The 21,639-nt window shown below is 44.3% G+C and overlaps 1 protein-coding gene across 9 annotated transcripts in view; it reads right to left on the bottom strand.

The window, feature by feature from the left end:
• Mapkap1 (MAPK associated protein 1) overlaps positions 1 to 21,639 on the bottom strand; it is a 212,027-nt gene that overhangs the window by 4,180 nt on the left and 186,208 nt on the right. The gene's annotated exons all lie outside the window — the stretch shown is intronic.

Here is a 21,639-nt window from a genome sequence, read left to right as displayed (position 1 = left end):
AGTCTAAGGCAGACAATGAAGATTCACAGTCCAGGTCCCCTCTGCACAACTCTGAGGAGCACGCCTCAGGAGGGCTTGCCTTCCTAACAGAGCTGCTTTTACAGGGTCAGTACCGAAGCACTGGTATCCTGAAAGCAGAAGGCCGACTCACTCTGCAAGTAAAGTGTGCTTAAACTGAAAGAAGCTAGCAACAAGACAGAGCATGGGCAACAGTTGGCCTTGTCTCTGTGCTGGCTCCTGCTGGGGCATGGCCTGCTTTGGTCACCGCATGGAGGCTTCTCCTAAAAGCCATGAAACAGATGGCTGGAAGTGTTGCTCTGTAGACAGCAGCACACAGCACCTTGCAATGCCACCGGCTTGCATTCAATTCTTTCCCACTCCTTCTTCTCCCTTTATTACTGACTTCACTTCTTGGACTTGCGTGGTCCAGCCTCATTCTACCATGCCCAGTCTACGGTGCTCTCTTGCTGGGTCCACCAGATTTATGTGGGCTCTTTCCTGCACCCATCACCATGACCTGCATAAGAAAGCTCTCTCAGATGCATTTCCTGTGTGGCCACCCCACTAAAAGTAACTGTCAGATCTGTTTCTTGTTTTGCCTGCCTGAAGCTGTGTCTATAATCCTGTCTGTACTTGAAGGCACACACATGCCACAGGCCCCCAAGTCTAGACAGAGCTAGAAATGTCAGTCTGTGTGACCCTCACAAGGACAAGGTAAGATGAGGCTCTTTGGGGCCTGGCCTCAGCCCAGTTGATCGACATATGCCTGGTCTTGGTACCTAAGAGACTCAGGGTCCTTCCAAGGTCTTAATTTTTCTTCAACTGTGTTGAAGCTGGTTTCCAATAATGGCAGCCAAAGGTACCCTGAGAACATGATCCTGCTCACAGAGACCTGTCTAGACCAGGAGCGTTGGGCACATGACACTAGGGCACACGACACCCGAGGCCTACAGCCCTAGTCCCCGCTTAAAGGCCCTTCTTTCCAGCCTCACCAGGCCACACACATCTATTAGGCCTCCTCATCCATTGTCCTTTTAATTGAAGCAGTGGCTGGTCACATTATTAATTAATAATATGTCACCCACATTACTGTAAGTTCCCCTCCTTCCTGGAGAAATCTTCTGAGGACTTTATTTACAGTAGCTAATTTTTCAGATCTCCAAAAATAAACTGATATATGTTGTACATTTGTGGCCAGAAAAGTTGAGCTGCTGGTATTTTATCCTGGAAACATCATTACAAGATACTAATTGGGACTATAAATCCTATATTAAAAAAATTACTAATAATTTCTATAAAAAAAACCCCTTACTTTCAGTCAGTTGACAAATTAAGCTTGATTTAAAATTGTGGCTCTAAAATGTTAGAATTCTTGACTGGAAACTAATCAGTCCGTTAATGTATAAATTGCTTGTTTCTGATAGGGAAGTGAATTTTCAGTGCTTTCCCTCACTCAACACTAGAGTCTTAGTGATGTGTCATCTTGTGGAAGAACAATGCAGAGACATTTGTTGGCCATGCTGTGACCAAGCAGAGCTATCTATGAAGGACACAGGGCTGTGAAGGACAAACAGAGACATTCCCCCAGGAGTCCTTGAGTGGACACCTGGCCATGACACAGACATCATAGCCTAAGGCTAGAAAGGACCAGAAGGTCTTAGGGAGGCCTGCAGACCTGAAGCTTCGGGGTTCACTGACCACTCTGATAAGTGACCTCATGTACCATCTACACCACCTGCTTCCACCTATCACTGACAAACCCTCAAGATGCAGGTGCTGTGGTTTGCTTAAGAAGCTAAGATATCATGGAAAGTGTCCTGTAGATTTGGCAGAATGAAATCAACACAGCACATGTGATGTACAGTGTGCACAGGCCCGAGGCTCATCTGCACAGGAGCTAGGTACAAACACAAGTCACTGTCAGCCAAATCTCCAAGGCTAGAGGATCACTGCGACCTCTGCATCCCCACACTGCTTTTTGGTGTTCTTGGAGTATATATGTTCCTTGCCTGTCCTCAGCTCTTGCTTCAGTGCCCGACTGAGGGAGAAGCAGATGGGAATGATGCTTCTCAATGGCCTGACTGCTTGCCATTGGCAGTGAAAGCAGTTGTTCCACTGAGGGAACCTCTACAGATGGCCCTGACCAAAGCCCTGTGTGCTCTTGAGCAATCTTGGACTTGAGCTAACCATCTACAACTGGGCTAAGGCTGATGGATATCCATGGCAGGCAGCCATGGACCAGAGCCTAGGGTACAAGCTCAGGTCAAGGACAGTAGCCATGTTCTCACTCTGCTGGGCTATAGGACTAGGGGATGGGTTGCCCCCCAAGGGTTTTTGCCTGGAGGTCTCTCACTTCAGCCTCTGTACTTTGCTGGCCCAGATTCTGCCAAAGAACAGGTTGGGGCAGGGTAGGAAAGAGGATTAAGTGTGATGTGTGTTGTAAGAGTCCTAGCTACAGGTGCTGCCATGGAGATGTGGAGGTGAGGGGACTTGTCAGGTATGGGGAAGAGATTAGGGGCAGTTTTATGGAGGACAAAGGATGCTGGGTAAGGAAGGTACACAGTGCCGGCAAACTGATTGTGGAGGGAGCCAGAGCAGACCAAGTTCCTGGTGTGCAGACGGGAGGAACTGGTAATGCCTGGATGTGCCAACTGATGAGTAACTAGTAGGTCTGAAACAGCAGGAACATACACAGATGAGTTGTATTTAGAGTGCTTCTCTAGGGTCCCCAGAGTCGAGGGGCAGAGAAACCAGTTGACATAGTGGTCTGTCCATGTGGCACTGAGCTAAAAAGGGGCAGAAAGAATGCTGACTTAAGAAAAGGCCATGGTGGGTAGGCCTGGACATCAGTGAACACACAGAATTTACATTTGATAATGCCATCTAGTTCTAAGCCTGTATATCCTAAGTGTGGCAAATTAACTGACATGAACCTGTCAATAAGGCACGAATGGCTTACGCTACATGGTGAATTTTCACCAGAGGCATCGGAGCATGGACTAAGAAGTCTGCTCTCGCATCCCTTGTTGTCATAGCATCTCAAGGTTCACCTTGAGCAAGGGACCAAATGGCACCAAATGACAGAGGGAGTCCACGAGGTTTAAGTCTTAGGAACCAGGTGGGTAGGTCACCTTTTAAAATCCAAAGAAAACCACCAGTTCTCATAGAAATCTAGTATTCAGTTTGTTCAAAACATTATGTTCCACTTGAATATTAAGGCAGGCAGAGGCTTGAGCCACTGTAGAAGATAAGTGTATGGGCTGCAATCCTAGCCTCAAGATGCTAGGAGGCGCTGTCGCCAGCAGTCCAGGCACCTGTGGTCTCAGCAAAGGATCACAGAGAGACAGGATTTTAGCTTGTAACACCTCTATGGAGGAGGGGCTCAGTGGGGGTGATTCTTATAACTCCATGGAACTGTTATCTGGGTAACACACTCATCGTTTTGAAGGTATTGTTTTTAGTTGGGTTTCTCTGAGCCAACTTGCTTTTACAGGGCCATAGGAATAAAATGCAGCATAATGGGGCAAATGTGGCACCTAGGCATTGGTCACATGCTCAGGGGAGCCATTGAGACAGGACATCTGCTTCTGAATATTGAAATGAAAATCTGCATATGTAAATGTGTCTCTACATTCACATATTTTTAAAGTAAACCAGAGAAGATGGAATAGAGCCATAAGAGGGCTAATTACAACCAAAATGTCAGAAGTGGAGACGTGGAGCCTTGCTGTTGTCATCTGTCTTCTGTATTCATTTTCACTAAAACAAAGCTGCCACTGTCAGAAGATGGGACAGCTACTAGACCCTGCTGCAGAAGGAAGTACTCCTGGAGGGAGGGAGGGAGAGAGGGGAGAGAGAGAGAGAGAGAGAGAAAGAGAGAGAGATAGAGAGATAGAGATATGTCTACTGACACACCTCTCAGTACCAACAGGGTGATGTTTGGCATGAGCCACAGCCATCTATGCCTAAAATTCCCAGTGGCATACTTGCCCAGAACACCAAAATGAGCTGAAATCTCTTTCATTTCTTTTCAATTACAAGACTTATAAAAATATTAAAATTGCTAAAAATTCAGAAGACAAAGGAAAACCTCTGCATCTTACACATAACCCCAGCAACAGCACGGTGACATCCACAGGCATCTCTAGCTGTCTTCATGTTTTCACGTGGTTTACTGAAAATTGTGGGTTTTATTGCTGTTTTGTTTGAGGTAAGGTTTCACTGTGCAGCCCTGGCTGTCCTGGAACTCACTCTGACTTGAACTCAAGAGATTCCCCTGCCTCTGCCTCCTGAATGCTGGGGTTATAGGTGCACCACCAACATCTGGCTTTTTTTTTTTTTTTAACTTAACATTTTCTTTCAGCCCACCTCTGCTGTAATCTTCTCCGTGACCTCTGGTGACAGGAACTGTGATTCACTCCGTGGCTCTGCTGGCACCTTAGAAGTAGCACTTAGGAAATAGCAGGACTAAAAAGGAGGCTCCCGGATTCTCCCTTGATGGCAGAATGGACAGTCGACTTCTGGGGCTAGGCTGTCTCTAATTCCTCTTGTCTAGAAGGGTGTGAAAACCTGACTTCTTGGGGGAAAATGAACAGTAGCATACTTTCTTTTGGTCATAACACTGCCTCTATTTGTTTTTGAGACAGGGTTTCATGCAGCTTAGGCTAGCATCAAACTTGCTATGTAGTTGAAGATAGCCCCGAACTCCTGATCCTCTAGCCACCATGTACTGAGTGCTGAGATTAAAGTGTGCAGCCAAATGCTTGGCTGCTGGCTCTGCCTTTCTGTAGCTCTAGCTGCTCTCTAGTCTCAGAATGAGCTGGCAGCTGAGCACATTACAATGAAAGAGGAGCCAGAGCATAATGACCTCTGCCCTTTGATACATAGGCTACATCTGACCTACTTGGCTTCTGCACAGATCTTGTAAGCACTCTTACACTTTGATGATGAGCAGGGTACCTGGTTTAGCCCTTCTCTAGATAGCCAAGGCTTCCAGGGAGGTTGAGCTGCTGTCTTCACACCAGCTGCACCTCCCTTTCAAGGCAAAAATCTGAGTCTCTGTAGTCCACCGGCCATGTAGGGGAGTCTCTTCAAGCTGGGAAGAGGGATAGTTATGCACACTGAAGAGCACTGACCATGGAGGTTGTAATATTGGCAAACTGAACTCATGACTAGTCAGAAACTGCAGGCAGGTCCAGAAATTGATGCCCATTTCCAGTTAACTTGTATTTATAACAAAATACTAACGTTTTGACTCTCACAGTAAAATCAGGTGTATACTGGCCATATTTGGAGGTATGGCTTTGATGGTCTTATATTGCAGGTTAGGGTCCAATACAAACAACTCCAGTGGTACAGCCAACACAAATGGGTTCTGAGGGGTCTGACCATTTGATAGATTCTTGTCTAGAGAACCTAAAGTCAGTGCATGATGCAATATTTAATTTGTATAATAAATTATGAACTTAGAAGAAAAGGCAAAGTAATACACAAACACCCTACCTTTCCCTCAAGTGAAAGTCCTCTAGTACAGTGGGAGGTGTTGCTACACAACAAGCCAAGGCCAAAGGCCAGTCACTCCTCTCAGGCTAGCTCTCCCATGTCCAGCCCTCACCCAGGTCCTGACAGGTTCTCACTGCTCAGATCTTTTCTAGGTCCAAGCATCTACCTGTAGAACTGTCCTTTTTAAAACAACAATCTGTAATCCCAGCCCCCAGGAGGCCAAGGCAGGAGGACTGTCTGGAGTTTGAGGCCAGTCTGAGCTACAGAGCAAGACTATGTCTCAAATCAGTCCAAACAGCAGCAGCAACACCAGGTGTGGCTCTGTCACCTCCCTCCTTAGCACCCCTAATAATTTGTGTCCTGGTGCCAGCCTTCAACTCCAAAACATTTGAAGATGGTTTTTCAAGACCGTACATTCCAACAGACTTTTTTGGTTCCAGGGGCCTTTTACATTCTTAAATATTATTGAGGAACCTAGAGTTTTAGCTTATATGGGTTATAGCTATTAATTTTTATTATGCTAGAAGCTAAAACTGGAAAATTTTAAATAAATTTATTCATTAAAAATATAAGCCCACAAGTTAACATAAGTATTTTTTAATTGAAAAGCCCTTACATCATCCAAAGTTTAATAAACATGGTTTTAAAAATATTATTTTAGGGCTGGAGAGATGGCTCAGCGATTAAGAGCACTGATTGCTCTTCCAGAGGTTCAATTACCAGTAATCACATGGTGGCTCACAACCATTTGTAGTGGGTATAATGCCCTCCTCTGGTATGTCAGTGACAGTGTACTTATATACATAAAACTTATTTTACTTTTTATTATATTGGGCTATATTAGGCCCTTGTCATTTGAGTATATACTATGTTGCACACTGAACCAACACCTCGTGAATGAATGTCAGGCGGGCACTCTACAGCATGTATGACCTATGGCTCAAGCAGCGTAGTTCACTGGTACTCTGTGTAAAGATTCTCTTATATTTACATCAATAAAACCTCCAATGTAGTGCCTTGTTTTGAGACAGGGTTTCTCTGTTTAGCCCCAGCTGTCCTGGAACTCACTCTGTAGACCAGGCTGGCTTTGAACTCAGAAATCCGCCTGCCTCTGCCTCCCAAGTGCTGGGATTAAAGGCGTACGCCACCACCACCTGGCGGTGCCTTGGTTTTTAAAAGATTTATTTATTTTTATTTATATGAGTACACTGTAGCTCTCTTCAGACACACCAGAAGAGGGCATCAGATCTCATTACAGATGGTTGTAAGCCACCATGTGGTTGTTGGGAATTGAACTCAGGACCTTTGGAAGAGCAGTCAGTGCTCTTAACCTCTGAGCCATCCCTCCAGCCTGGCTTTTTTTTTAGCATAATTGTAGTATAGAATGTAAAATCTCATTAGTGAGCTTTCTGTACTGTTACATTAAAATCCACTGGTTGGAGATCAGATGTGATATACACCTCTAACTAGCCAGTGCTACACAGTGAGATTCTGTTTCAATCCAGCCAATGAATGAGCCAACCAAAAAATAACAAAGCCCCTTTAAGTTGGTCTTGGACTTTGAATAAATCTTCCTCCTTGTTTTAAAAAAATAATACATAAAAAATAAAAACAAACAAACCCCTAAATGTTAGCATTCTTTAAAACTGGCACAACATAATGGGTTCGCTATGGAATTTTCATATGTAGTTTGTTTTTGTTGACTCTCCCGTGCCCCTACTGCCACCATATCATGTGCTCCTCCCGATAATGTACTTTTTCTCCAGTATTTCCCTCTACTGTTCCCTTAAGAGCCCATTACTCCTTAAGTCTCACTTTCTAGTTTCATGACCTTCAGCCATGTCTTTGTGTGTGTATATACATATATAAAAATAAACCCAAAATTTGCATACAGGAGAGAAAAAATGGATTGTTTATTTGAGTGTGACTTATTTGGCTTAATGTAATAATTATCATTTCCATCTTCTTTCCTGTAAATGTCACAATTCCATTCTTTACAACTGCATAAAATCTCACTGTCTATATTTTCTTTATGGGTTCCTGTGCAATGGGCATTCTGGCTGTTGTGCACAGTGCAGTGGTAAGCATAGGTGTACAAGTTCCTCCGGGGTATGCTGACAGAGAATTCTCTGGGTATATGTTCACCTTGTCTGGGTTTATAACATCTCATCATTTGAAAATACTGGTTCATTGCACTGTGTAGACTCCCAATACTGAAGCATGTTCTTATGCAGTATTATGGAAGTCATGTTTTAGTACCACTGTGTTAGAAAATTCTTGTAGCAATGAGAAGCCAAGTTCTTAAGAGACAGATATTTTCAAAAGTAAGAATTCTGATCTAAGGCAGTTTGACTTTCATTACTGGGACAGACCTGGTAGCTTCTTTCTACCTAAATTAACGGGTTCACTTACTTGCTTTTAAGAAAATGGCTGCAAAAGGCTCAGGGTTGGAGAATCAGTTTGTTAGTTGTTCCTTCAAGTAAAAATATGTCCCATGGAATAAATGGCTAGTTCAGCTAGCAACTCAAACAGCTGGACAAGTGTTTTTCCTTGGTGCAATGGCTGTCTCCAGGGACTTTAGGAAATGAACTAAGTAAGAATCGTGGTTGGGTGCCTAGAGAGCACAAGGCTCTGTGTTTAATCCCCAGTGTTACACAAAAAGAAACAACAGCAACAGCAACAACAAAACAAGTAATAGTTTAGGAGCACTTTGAATGATTCTCCTTGTGTTTACACTTTCAACACTCCTTTCTATTTTAAGCATTAAAATCCCCTACTATGTACTTTTTCTCCAGTAAGAGGAAATGACTTTAAAAAAGTGTGTGCATGCATGCGCTTGTGTGCATGTGTGTTTGTGTGTGTCTATGTCCATACTTGATGTGGAGGGAGAGGATACCAGGTGCCCTACTTGTTCACTGTCTTATTCCCTTGAACCAGGGTCTCTCCATGGATCTGGAGCTTGGCTAGCTGGTACAGGTGCACATGCAGCCATCCACTCTTACCCATAAGCCCTTCGCCTGCCTGGAAGGACTACTTTATCATGTTCCTATGTAGAAATGCTGAACAGCATGATTTCCTCAAGTCCAAATAAGGTCCAAGCTTGGTACAAAACTGTTTTATACTTTTGTGCTTTGCCTTACGCCCCACCCTCCCTTAGATGGCCCTGAGTCCCTGGTCCTCCCGCCCCACCTTCTTGGTGCTGGTTCCTGCCCTTGAGTCACCACACTGGCTTCCTTCCTGCTTTCCTCTACCTGTAGATTCCATTTTATTCTGTGATCAACTCTTGGCAGCTCTCCCCACCCCTCCCCTTTATTATCCAACTAGTTACTTTCTCCTCTATGCTAACTTCCCGCATTTAAAAAGCTCTGGAGGAAAATCTAGGAATACAAATATGGTTAAGATTTTTTTAGAAAATAACTCCCTAGAGCAGTGGTTCTCAGCCTTCCTAATGCTGGGATCCTTTAATGTAGTTGCTCATGTTGTGGTGACCCCGACCATAAAATTATTTTTGCTGTTACTTCATAACTGCAATTTTGCTACTGTAATGTAAATATTTTGGAAGATAACGGTTTGCCAAAGGGGCCGTGACCCACAGGTTGGGAACCACTGTCTAGATTGAGTCACAGTTGGGGCTAGACTTGCATAGAAGTCCTTAGCTACGTCAGTAGCAAAAGTAGGACATAACCTTTGTTCCTACTTCTGTGTAACCCCAGGACACTCACTTCCAGAATGAACTGTTTGTCTGTTAGTTTGTGATGAAACCCAACAAACCTGGCAGCTCGATAGCATGTAGATGTATCCCAGAGTTCCTATAAGTTAGAACTCAGAGCATTTGTCTGATGGATAAAAGGGTCCCTTTGTCTTTCTATTTTCATCTTTTGAGACAAATAAACTTTTTCTATAAAGAACCAGAGGAAAGATATTTCAGGTTTTGTGGCAAAATTAAAAATATATTATAGATACCTGAGAACACAGAAAAATGGTTCACTTTTTTTTTTTCCCTCACAAAATTCAATATATAATAGTGGAGTACACTTGGCCAACTTTTAAGGGGATGCAGCAAGAAAGGATGAAGATTTTTCCTTTGGGGAGATAATTCACCTAACTACCAGTTAAATTAGTGTTCCCAACATGAATTCAAAAACTGTGTTTATCTCAGGCAGCTGAGGACAGGTGGTGGAGCTGGGTTCAGCCTGCCCTCCCACTCTCCACCCCAGCCCAAGGCCTTGTTTCCTTCTCTCTAGTTGGCTCATTCTATGTAGGTGCCAAACATGAGCAGCAGCTTGAGGGCCTCTTCCCTGTGGAGAGCAGTTCTGCCTGGAGTTTTTCTCCCCAGCCTTCAGCACTTCTTGCATTGGTTTGGTGGTGACAAACTTCACTTGCTGCCTTTTTGCAATGTCTTTATTTTACCCTCAGTTGAGGACCCCTTGGGAAAATGTAGACTTTGGGTAGATATTACTTCTGTGTGTTAGAACCGATGCTTCTTTGTCTTCTGGCTGGCATTGCTTCTGACGGGAAGTCGGCCATCATTCCTATCATGGTTCTGTGATGTGCACAGCTGCTTTCTTGGGGTGCTTTTCAAGTTTTCCTCTTTATCACTGGGTCTCAGCAATTTGATTATGATGTGACTTTATGTAGTTTTCTTTGTTACTTATCCTGCCTAGCCCTTGCCAGGTTTCCAAGGTCGGTGGTTTGATATTTTAAATCAGATCCTGAGCAGCTCTTTGTTCCCTGAGACTGCAGCTACAGAGCTGCTAGAGAGAGTACGATAGAGCTGCTGGCCTCTGCTCTCAGCACTGGCTGCAGTCTGAGCCATTTCTATTGCTGTCTTACAGCTCACTCACCATGGCAGGCAGACTCTGAACTATCCCCTGATGATGCTCTCTCCTGATTCTCATGGCTTTATGTAACCTCTTGCTGTTTATGAGATGGCCTTGTGGCTTGCTTCTAATAACCAGTACTACAGAATACTGTAGAGATGGCATTCTGAGTTAGCTCATAAGAAGCCAGGGCTCCTTGCTAGCATTCTCTTTGATGCAGCCCACCATCATCTAGTTAGTTTTTACATTGTGATAGACAGGTGACATAGAACTAAAAGCATTTCTGTCAGAGGCCATTCAGTGAACTTAAAGCAGACATCTTTTTTCCTTCCTTCTCTTCCCACCCCTGTTTTGGACAGGATCTTACAATGTAGCCCAGGGTGGCCTCAAACTTGACCTCCTGAGGGTTGAGATTTCCCACCTGACTGACACCTTGACTGTAGTGTCAAAGAAGACCTGAGCCAGAAGACCTAGCTGAGCTGTGCTGGGCTTCCCACCCACCCACCTAAAAAATAATAAATATAAGTGTTGCTTCAAGTCACGAAAGTTTAACTTCTTATATGGTAATAGATAACCTGTACCCTAATAATTTTTTTTAATATTTATTTTATTTATATGAGTACACTGTAGCTATTTCCAGACACACCAGAAGAGGGAATCAAATCCCATTATAGATGGTTGTGAGCCACCATGTGGTTGTTGGGATTTGAACTCAGGATCTTTGGAAGAGCAATCAGTGCTCTTAACCACTGAGCCATCTCTCCAGCCCCACCTAATAATTTCTTATCTTCCTTATTTCTTCCATTAATGAACGTTTTGACAGAAGAATTACTTCTCAGCTCGAGAATTTTCATTTGGTTCTTTTCTCTAGCTTACACTTCTTCTCCTTTGGGAGTGTAGATTTCTCTTCATTTTAAGTTTTTGAATGTTTTTTTTTTTTTTTTTTTTTTTTTTTTTTTTTTTTTTTTTTTTTTTGAGACAGGGTTTCTCTGTGTAGCCCTGGCTGTCCTGGAACTCACTCTATAGACTAGGTTGGCCTCAAACTCAGAAATGCGCCTGCCTCTGCCTCCCAAGTGCTGGGATTAAAGGCGTGTGCTACCACTGCCTGGCTTGAATGTATTTTTTAAAAAATATTTACCTTACTCTAAATTATGGGTGTGTATATGAAAGCAGGTGTCTATGGAGGTCAGAGGCATCACGTACCCTGGGAATGGCACTCCAGGTTATCTACTTCCTGACATGGGGTCTGGGAATTCACTCAGGTCCTCTGTAAGAGCAGCAGGCTCTTAACTGCTGAGTCGATTCCCCAACCCCTTTGGACATTTTTTTTTTTTTTTTTTTGACTAGCTGCTGCCTCCTCCTTCTCCTCTTCCTTCTTTTAAAGATCTATTTAGTATTTTATGTAAGTATACTGCTGTTCTCTTCAGACACACACCAGAAGAGGGCATCGGATCCCATTACAGATGGTTGTGAGCCACTATGTGGTTGCTGGGAATTGAACTCAGGACCTCTGGAAGAGCAGTCAGTGCTCTTAACTACCTAGCCATCTCTCCAGCCCTTTGGGCATATTTTTAAAGCTGTTTTCCTGTTTCCATGCTTGTCTTCTGAGACAGGGTCTTATTATGTAGTCTAGATTGGTCCCAAACTTGTTATCTTCCTGCCTCAGCCTCCTGAGTACTGGGATTATAGGCCTACATCACCATGTCCAACTCTGTGTCTGAACTTTTTTTTTAAGATTTATTTATTTATTTTATGTATATGAGTACACTGTAGCTGTACAGATGGTTGTGAGCCTTCATGTGGTTGCTGGGAATTGAATTTCAGGACCTTTGCTCACTCTAGCTAACCCTGCTCGCTCAGGCCCAAAGATTTATTTATTATCATATGTAAGTACACTGTAGCTATCTTCAGATACCCCAGAAGAGGGCGTCAGATCTCATGGGTGGTTGCTGGGACTTGAATTTAGGACCTTTAGAAGGGCAGTCAGTGCTCTTAACCGCTGAGCCATCTCACCAGCCCCGTGTCTGAATTTTTTAACTCAACTCTGGATACTGTGAATGAAGTTTCACTGTGAGTATCCATGCTTCAGAGATGGCTGACTGAGTTGTGTATCACTTTGGTCCTTTCAAGGCTCCTTTCCTACATTTGCTCTTCTCCTGGGCTGAGACTTAAACCCTGGGCCTTGTATGTGATGGGTGCCTTTGTCACTGTTTACTGCTGTGAAGAGACACCATGACCAAGGTTACTCTTAGCAAAGAAAGCATTTAATTCGGAGCTTGCTTACAGCATAGCAGGGCAGCACACAGTCAAACATGATGCTGGCAAAGGAGCTGAGAGTTCTGTATCTGGATCTGTAGGTCATTGTGCCTGGCTTGGGCTTTTGAAACCTCAAAGCCCACCCCCAGTGGCATACTTCCTCCACCAAGGCCACACCTCCTAATCCTTCTCAAGTAGTGCTACTCCTTGACGACTAAGCATTCAAACATATGAGCCAATGGGGGCCATTCTTGTGCTACCACTGAACTCTTCCCATACTGGATTCCTTTCCAACTTTTATTTGGCAGAGTAGTCTCTCTAGGGCAAGTGAAGACTACTCCCATGTTCTGTACTCTCCAGAGTCATTCCTGAATGTCCTGGATGTGCCACCACAAGTACAGGCAGGTGACAGCCCTGACGGGGTGAGCTCTTCCCCAAATGTCCTCCTTCCATCCTTCTCTGCAAGTCCTAGGTGCAGCAGCCCCACCAGCTCTTCCCTTGGTCTCAGCCTACAGGAAGCCTCACAGCACTGGCACTCACTCCTTCTCTCGGGGTCAGGAGCCTGTGCTGCTGAAACAGGACTTTAAAATAGCCTGTCCAGTTTTCTAGTCATTTATGCTAAAAAAAAAAAAAAAAAAGCTAATTTGCTAGTTCATCTTGGAAAATTGCATATGGGAACCTCAGAGGCAATAAAATTTTTGTCTTTAATGCAAGTATAGTTGCTTTTTCCATGTCTATGAAGGACAACTTAATATCTAAATATCTCATATACAGTATTTAGATTTTATGGAATTATTTATTTACAGCATTTAGTATTCTGGAAATACAGATTGGAACCTGGACATGATCCATTATTGAGGCCTGCAATCCTAGTACTGAAAAAGCTGAGGCAGAAAGATTGCCTTGAGTTCAGGGCCAGTCAGTCTAGGTTCAGTGAGTTTTAGGCCAGCTTCGACCCCAGAGCATGGAAAATTCACAAAAGCAACAAAACAGAGTGGGGTGTGGTGGCACAAGCCTTTGACCCCAGTGCTCTGGAAACAAAAGCAGAGGCAGACAGATTTTTGAGTTTGAGGCTAGCATGGGTTACACGAGGGAGTAGGAGTTAGATAAATTCCTTGACTGACAGACAGACAGACAGATTAGGGAGTGGGGGTGGGGTCACATGGGTAGGTAATAAAGATGCTGAACTTCCAAGATGGCTGGCTTCCTCCTTACCCCCCTGACCTAAGACAAATGCCTGACAGTTGAAAACAAAAGCGTAGTGGGTTTCTTCTGCCAGCAGGCCTCCTGCTGAAGGGACTGGCTCAGAAAGTTCAAGGCTGCACAAGAGGTGTGGGCCAACCAACCACCCTTCTTTCTTCAAATTGAACAACTCTAAATTAGGGGAGGAAGAAACAACCCAGCCCGGGAGGAGGCCCAGCTCCAGGCTGTCAGAATCTCTCTGTGTGTTTTGTGTATATGTTTCCTCACTCCTAATAAAAGATTTTTTTATCCACTGTCTGAAATTCTCTCTGCTGCCACCTGTTGCACTAGAGATTTAATTCTTTTAATTCTTTAATAGGTAGAGAAAACAAGTCTGGTCAAGACTCTTAGACAGTAACAAAGCTCCACAGGACAGCCAATGTTACACAGGAAGACTCTGTCTCAAAAAAAACAAAACAAAACCCAAAACAAACAAACAAACAAACAAAACCCCAAACAACCCCAAGACAAAACAACAACAACAAAAGAACCAAACCAAAAAAAAAAAAAAAAAAAAAAAAAAAAAAAAAAGATAAGATCAGAACACAAAAACAAACAAAAAAGTCACCCACCCTGCCAACCTAAAATAAATAAATAATTAGGAGCTGGCAGGAGCAGAGAGAAAGAGTCTGCTCAGCGTCTTTGTTCTCACAGGCCCAGTCCCTGCTTTGCCATGACTCACTTGTGTGAATAATCTTGAAATGATGAATCTGAGGAGAGTGGTGATAAGAATCTAGGAAATGGAAATGTACTCAAATTTTCCACTCTATCTTGATAATTGATTCATTATGATGGGCCCATAAAACCCAAGCTAACTGTTTAGTGAAAACTGAGACACAAGAAGGTGGCTTTTCCAGGACAGCGTGCGCACTCCTCTAACAAACAGCAGCACAGCAGCTCATACTAGAGCATCCTTTACTTCTTTCTGGCACAGTGCAAGTAGACATTAAGAAAGCCACATCCCACAGCAGCATCAGTCTCACACAGCACACACATTCACCCTGCCCTGGCAGTGACAGCCCAGAGAGCTGTTGCTGCAGTCACTGGGGTCTTTCTCACTAACCAGCTAGGCTCTTAGGACAAGCTCTTGCCTTCTAACTTCACCTCTCCACAGGCCAGGTACTACAGAGACAAGCACATGGCTGATTCTGAAGTCATGAGTAGTGACTATACTGGGGCCCAGAGCTTCTGGGCAACATAGGTGGATACCAAAAAGGTCAGTCACAGCAGAGGGCGGTGGACAGGACATATCCTGAGAAGCTGAGCTCTCAGGGGCCTGTTCGATGCTTGCCAGCCCCAGGAACTGTTCCAAAATGTGCTGACGGCTATTTAAAAGTCATTACAGTTTAGGTTACTGGCTACTACACTGTCTAGAGAGCCCAAGGCCTGGAGCTGGCCTCTGATCACACATGGTCCCATGTCTACAGTTTTTTTCCACTTTTATCCTGAGCCACACTGGGTCTTTCCCTTCCACACTCCTAGAGAAACTGAGGCAGTCCCTGGTTGCTTAAGCCCATCTCCAGAGTTCCCCAGTTTGGGAAGGAGATGATAAATAAATCCAGGCGCACTCAGCAGTGCTCCGCAGGCGCTCGCCTCCTTCACTGAACCTGCACCTCATCAATCACACTATTGTCTGCTTGAAAGGCGAGCCTTGTAAATGTCATATCCACTCAGGCCCAAGGAGAGGCGCATCCAAATGCAGCAAGGAGTTTTAATTGGATAGTGTAATTAAAACTAAAAAACCCCAGCAGACTCCCTTTGACAGGCTAGATGAAGACCCCTTTTAATAGGGCTAGGGAACATATCTGTTAAGAGGAGAGGCATCTTGCTTCTGATTGTGCTCCAGAGCACTCTTAGGAAAAGGCAATCCAATAACTGGGGCATTTAATTCGGGAGAGTTCGTTGTTTTGCCAACAGGCAATACTTACTATATTTGATCTGGAACTTTGGAAATGAGTCCCCATCAGAGACAAAAAAGCACAATACTGTTGGACTCTCTCATCTGTGAGGTCAGATTTCCTGGGAGTCAACAGAGCCGGAGAGCAGGCTGTGAGCCACTCTGCTTAAACACGGGTGCCCACTGTACAGCAAGGCTGTGAGCATTCCCCACCCGCCTCACTGGAATTTCTCTTACACACACTCAGAGGAGCACCTAAAGATTGACAAATATCCCAGGTATGTGCTTCTTCCAAAGCTGAACTAGGGTGCCTGGCATGCTGGAGAAGTATGCTTATGTGTGGTCTCTGCTGGAGCCACCCTGTCAGCCAGGGAGAAAAGAGGGTGGGTGGTCAGCGGGTCTGGTGCCTGGGGTGGGGTGTGCCAAGTGACTTTAGTAAAAAACCTGATCTTGCTGCCACCACTCCTAGGAGAGGGGCAGGGGGATGCCACCCAATCAGACATGAAAGTTAGTGGACACATGAGGGTGGGTGTCTTACAGGTGGCCCATGTGAGTCCTTTCAAATGAAATGCCACTGTCACAGTAGTTCAGAGAGCCCAGTTCGGGGTCTACATCTAAACTATGGCTCTGGTGGGTACAGAGGTGAGAGGTCCGAGCTCCTTCCAGAGCTTTCTAAAGCCAGATAGTTGCTTTGCTTTATTTACACAGCCCTCAAAGTCTATTGCCTGGGTGCTCAGGTGGGTTTTCTGTTTTAAGGATGGTGGTGACTTTTCTCCTCATGAAGTCTGCTTGGAGCTCTGTCTGCAAACCTTTGAACATTCCTCTATGTTGATAAAACCATTAAAGGCCTGTGAGTGAACACATATAATCTGTGAAAACTGGATACTGAATAAACCATCAAATACTTTTAGGTTTAAATGAAAACTACATAAAAGCATTTCAGCCATCAATTTGGCTATCACTTCTAGCCAGTATGAATCCTGCTGGAAAAGCTATTTTCGTGCAGATGTGGAATTCAATGGGAAAGACTGACTCGTGTACCAACATCAATCAAAATGTCGACTTCCCTGGCAGCTCTCAACAGTAAGGCAGGTTCAAAGGTCACAGGATAAAGAAAAAGCCAAGCTCTGGTTCAGCTCTAATATCTCCTTGGTACAAGTCTTGCAGAAGCACCCCTTCTGCATTAGCCTGGCTTTCATTAATCTTCTTGCCACCTTCTTTAACTAGTCATGCAGAACCGTTCGATAGCAAGGCGTATAATGGGGAAGGCCCTGTGCCTATTACCGCGTTAACATTCTCTTAAGCCCAGTGCAACAATAGAGCGAGAGGCAGAGGAGAGCTGGACGCAGGGTGAGGTTCAGGCAATTCAATCACAGCCTGGCTTACCTATGTACTCTGACCCACAAGACACAAGGGGCCTTTGTGTCTAACTGGCTTGGCCATTAAGGCTGCTCAAGATCACAACAAAGCTAATCTTTTCCATTTAAGCTAAATCAATGTGGACAAATCATTATTCAGTAGCTTTAATTTAATTAGTAAATTAAATACACTACTTTACAGATCTTGTCAAGTACTTATGAAAAGAAAGATTCATTTAAATGCGAGGTCACCAATAAGCCAGCTAATTTAGATCCTGCTCTTAACTGAATCTTGTCTTCAATATCCAGGGGGTTCTAGTTACTAGAGTCGTGGCTACAGCTAACTCCTAACCCTAGATAGTTCCTATTTTTGGTCCACACAGTTTTGGACAAAAAGCAAAGCAAAGCAAAGCAAAGCAAAGCAAAGCAAAGCAAAGCAAAGCACCTCCCACCAATATAACCAAAGCAGCAGAATCGGATTTCCTTTAAATTATACGATTGCAAGAAACATAATCAGGTTACCTCTATTCTGCTGCTTCCTAAAGATTGTATATTATCTCCACTTAATTGAGATACAGAGCGCTTTTCAGCTATAAAGATGACAGCTACTTTATTAAGGTTTAAATCTGATTTCTTAATGATGGCTGCTTCCTTCAAGGACCCGGAACCTGTGGAAGCTTCTCTGGATGAGGCCAGACCTGCGTGATGGAACATCCACACACTGCCAGAGAGCTTTCCCTGTCACAGAAAGGTCCCAAGTTTTGTTCAGCACTAGCACTTTTTAAGAAGTAGAACATCCATAGCCTATGTGTATAGCCTGGATCTGCTAAGAGACATTAAAATTCACTTAGAAAAAAAGATGTTTGTTGGACCCCTTCAAAATAGCAAAAGAGACCCTAAGCAGAGAGGCAAGGCAGACGGAAGGAACCCTGATTTGAATAATAAAGGCAGGGCTTTTCCTCCCCTAAATCAAGAGAGAACTCATTCTTAATTTTCCAGGGCTCCCCCTTCAGATTTTCAGAATTCTTTTAGAGTCAGGATTTATCCATGCAGGTTTTTAAGGCTTGTAACTATTTAGTCATTAAGTTCCAGGTCCTTAAACACTCACAGGGACAGAGTGATAAATCTTCTCTCTAACACTGGCCTAAGAGGGAGAAGCCGGGTGCAGGAGTGCACAGAGCTGCTGCTGGGGACCTGGCCACACTGATTCCACAGTCTGTAATTTTGTGTTTCACCGATGCTAATGCTCAGCCCTTTGCCCAGTCAGCTATTCTCATACTTTGGAATGCAGCATCAATTAAACCTGAGCTGTGTTTCCTATGACGACCGAATGAATGGTCTGACAGCAGCTTTCTTCATGAACTCTGCAAAATGGCCACATTCAAAGGGTTTAAAACATTTCTTTTCTGTTCAAAATCCTGACAAACATGTCGCACGTAAGAATGCGGGTATAGCTTCATTATCTCTCCACACTTAATTTCTTTTTGTGAAGCAGGCTGCTTAATAACACGTCTGCTCTGTTTTCACAACTAAATTATTCCAGTTGGTCACACGTTCCAGTCTTTGGGAAGACACTTGTGTTATGAGAGATAAAAACATGAAAAAGAGAATATATTGCAGAAATCAAAAACCTTATCTACTTCTAGACTCTTTTCCTTTGCCATAATTCATTCAAGAAGCCCTAAGAATAATTTTTGATGTAAACTCAGCTACAAACATACATCACTATGCTGATAAAAATCACGGGCTAAACTTATGAAATATAGTGACTTTCATTTCTTTAGTGCTCCTAAAATAACTTTTTTCTAAGGTTCAGCAGACATAAAAGATAAAAAGGGTTACCATTAATCCTTTAGGGAAAAAAAGCAAGAAGGAGAGCAAGAGAGAAAGCAGAAGGCCCCATAGATTAACCCCGTGTCGGTGCGGCCTGAGGAGGGGCTTTTGAGATCCTGGCTGAATTAATTTAGTGAAGATACTGGAAATCATAAAACCACACAATGTCAATTTGATTCATTTACTAACATCCTGGTGTGGGCATTTTACAAGAATTACAGGGGACAACTTTTGGTTCCTCAGTCCTGGCTCATTCAGTTGACCAATACTCCCTGCAGACAACGGCAGGGCTGGCTGGGCCACTCAGGTCGGTGAAGACTGAATGGGGGGTTGGGAGGACTCTAAGGAGATAATGTGGCACACTGCATTGTCCAGAGGTCTACACAAATGTCTGAGGGAATGAATGGAAAGGAGTGGAAAAGAAGGACAGAAAAAGAAGGTGGCAATGCCTGTGAATGAGAGGTAGGGCCAGGCAGAAGTACAAAATAGAATTCCCTAGAATTCTATTTAGAATTCTAGAATTCATCTAGACTTCTGGGGCCAAGGTCTAGATGGGAATTCTGGCCTGTGAGGCCCGAGTGATCAGTAGTTTTCAATGTCAGTGAAGGCTGTGTGGGGGAATCACAACTTTATTTTGCAAGGCTATAATTTTAAACTCTTAAAAAAAAAAGATTTACTATATTTGTGTGTATCAGTTTGAGCGTATGTGTGGGTGGAGACCAGAAGAAGGTGTCAAATGGCCTCCAATGTTATTCTCTGCCTATCACTTTGAGACGAGGCTTCTCCCTGAATCTGTGGCTCATCTTTTTTCTCAGCTGGGCTCCTTCCCTGCCTGGAGCAGGGGTTACAGGCATGCATGGAATAGGATGCTTTCTCTTCTTTTTTATTTTTTAAAGCAAAACAAAAACAAACAAATTAAAAAACCCCAAAAGTAAATTTTACCTGTGAACTTCTTAACTTTGGGCTCCCAAATAGCATCCCCACTCCCCACAGCCAGCAAGGTGTCCCTTAGTTCTGAGAATATGGCTTGAAAAGCCTGCTAGAGTACAGGGCAGGGAGCTGTTCTCCTCAGCAACAGACCATCAAGGACAGTCCCCGCTCTGCCCCCCAAGGGCTCGGTGCCTGGTTTGCACACTGGGACACTGGAGAGAAAGTCAACACTGAGAAGATGGTCCTGTCTGCTCTGTACTCTTGAGCTGAGCATGTGGCTGGGCCATTAACACAGATGCACAGCAATTACTGACTGACTGATCCTTTCAAACAGTGGGAAGTGGGTGACTGTGACCTTCCCTTCCTTCCTAGACAGCTGGGCATGTGATATCTCGCCCTTTTCGGTGCCTAGGTTGCAGCCCTCCTAGGCACAGCAAGTGTCTGTCAATGAGAGAACCCAAATCCTGGTTTCATTCCTCCCCCAATCTGCCCACCTCAGGTGAGGCCCCTCTGCAGCACACAGGTGACCATGTGCCATGTCTGAGACAAGCTATATTCTGAATGTCCCTTCAGGATATCCTCAGTGCTTAGGGAGGAAGATGCCAAGACAAACACATCTTGAATGGCCACAGGACAGAGTGGGTGGAGTCAGGGAGAGGGGATATGATGCGGTAGCCTTCAGGCTCCATGAGTACCAAACAATTGTCTCATGGGTTTCTTCTGGCAGGCATCCTGTACTCAGAGCTTCCCAGGAGTGACAGGGATGGCAACCAGAGGACAAGAATGGCCTTACTTTTCTCTGTACCTGCCTAAGCGTTGCTTTCTTGCCAAGCTGGAGGCTGCATTAAAGGAGCTTTCTTTATTGCTGGATTTGACAACGAAATGAAACACTTCCCATGGGGGCGTGTGGCATGTGCCTAGCTTTTAAGTCTTGCTGAGGGGCTTGGCACTACAAGGCAGCCTTTTAGTCAAGATGACCTTGGAAATTAGCCACATTATAAACATCTCCTGGCCTTTGCCCTTCTTAGTGTTCCTTCTGAATATATAAGTCCTCTGAATTTGTTCTTGTAGACATAGGAACATAGGCTTCCAAATTAGAGGCTCAGAATACACCTCAAGTTACCAAGCCAAGAGCTATGGGGATGAGCTCTGGGTAACAGGAAACACTGAGACGCAGCTGTCTGGGAACCCTGTTTGCAGGCCTTCTCTATGCAACCAAGAGCATGAACAAAGTTTTGGCTGTTTGCTTTCCCAGAGAGACTTTACTCTGAGCTACATGTCCTTTTTGCTCCTTACTAGGACTGGAGTCCTAAAAAAATGATTAAGTCATTCATCTAAATACTACACTCAATTACTTAACTGCAAAAATATAATATACCCCCATGGTATCTGCTTAGATGGTTTAGTGGAAGAATGTAGTGTAGTGTAGTGGCCTCTTCTGTAGGACCAGGCAGAAGTTCAGGTATAAGCTGAAGGTCACGGGCTGCCAATAATCTGGGTGTGCTGACACTTCCATCATGACGAATGCCTAAGTCTAGTCCTGGCTACCGTAGGAAATCCTCTACCTCCTACTTGTGGCACAAGGAAAGCAGGTCCAGGATGACTGGTCAAGTTCCCCCAGTGGGAAGGGACAGGAGCACAAATTAAATCAAGCCGTACCCCCTTGGTGCAAATTCCCAGCAGGAACCTGCCTGGTTCCCCCTCTCTCCCAGCATGGGCTTCAAGGGTCTCTGCTGACAGCAAGATGGAACAAGACGGGGGCTCCCATCAGGCTCTGGGTACCAGAACACAATCCTGTTTG

The sequence above is a fragment of the Mastomys coucha genome, unplaced genomic scaffold, assembly GCF_008632895.1.
Source record: "Mastomys coucha isolate ucsf_1 unplaced genomic scaffold, UCSF_Mcou_1 pScaffold15, whole genome shotgun sequence".
Classification (NCBI taxonomy): domain Eukaryota; kingdom Metazoa; phylum Chordata; class Mammalia; order Rodentia; family Muridae; genus Mastomys; species Mastomys coucha.
The sequence above is the reverse complement of the archived record's forward strand: the minus strand, read 5'-3'. Positions and strand labels throughout refer to the sequence as shown.